Source organism: Penaeus monodon, chromosome 33, assembly GCF_015228065.2.
Source record: "Penaeus monodon isolate SGIC_2016 chromosome 33, NSTDA_Pmon_1, whole genome shotgun sequence".
NCBI classification, from domain to species: Eukaryota; Metazoa; Arthropoda; class Malacostraca; order Decapoda; family Penaeidae; genus Penaeus; species Penaeus monodon.
In genome coordinates, this window is record NC_051418.1 from 32,681,551 (window position 1) to 32,681,801 (window position 251).

A 251-nucleotide genomic window follows, 5' to 3' on the forward strand; every position below is an offset into this window, starting at 1 on the left:
TAGAAACCTTCTGATTATAAAAACAATAGACACTGATAATATTAGGATTCTATTAAATGACACAATACTAAGATTAAGATCCTACCTATCCATAGTAGGATCCGTAATAAGGATAGTGGGATCCATAGCCATAGCCTCCGTAGCCTCCCAAGCCAAATCCTCCGAGGCCGTATCCTCCGTATCCTCCGTGCAAGCCGTATCCCAAGTGCCGTTTCGTGGGGTCAGGGAGAGCCACTGCTGCGGCCGCTAGG

General features: G+C 47.0%; 1 long non-coding RNA gene across 1 annotated transcript in view; it reads right to left on the reverse strand.

Annotated features, from left to right (window-relative positions):
- The window catches only part of LOC119594403, a 418-nt gene extending 173 nt beyond the window's left edge, over nucleotides 1–245 (reverse strand). The window contains exon 1 of the long non-coding RNA XR_005230609.1: nucleotides 86–245. This is a non-coding gene — a long non-coding RNA (uncharacterized LOC119594403). The remainder of the gene's footprint in view (nucleotides 1–85) is intronic.
- Between the last annotated feature and the right edge of the window lie 6 nt (nucleotides 246–251).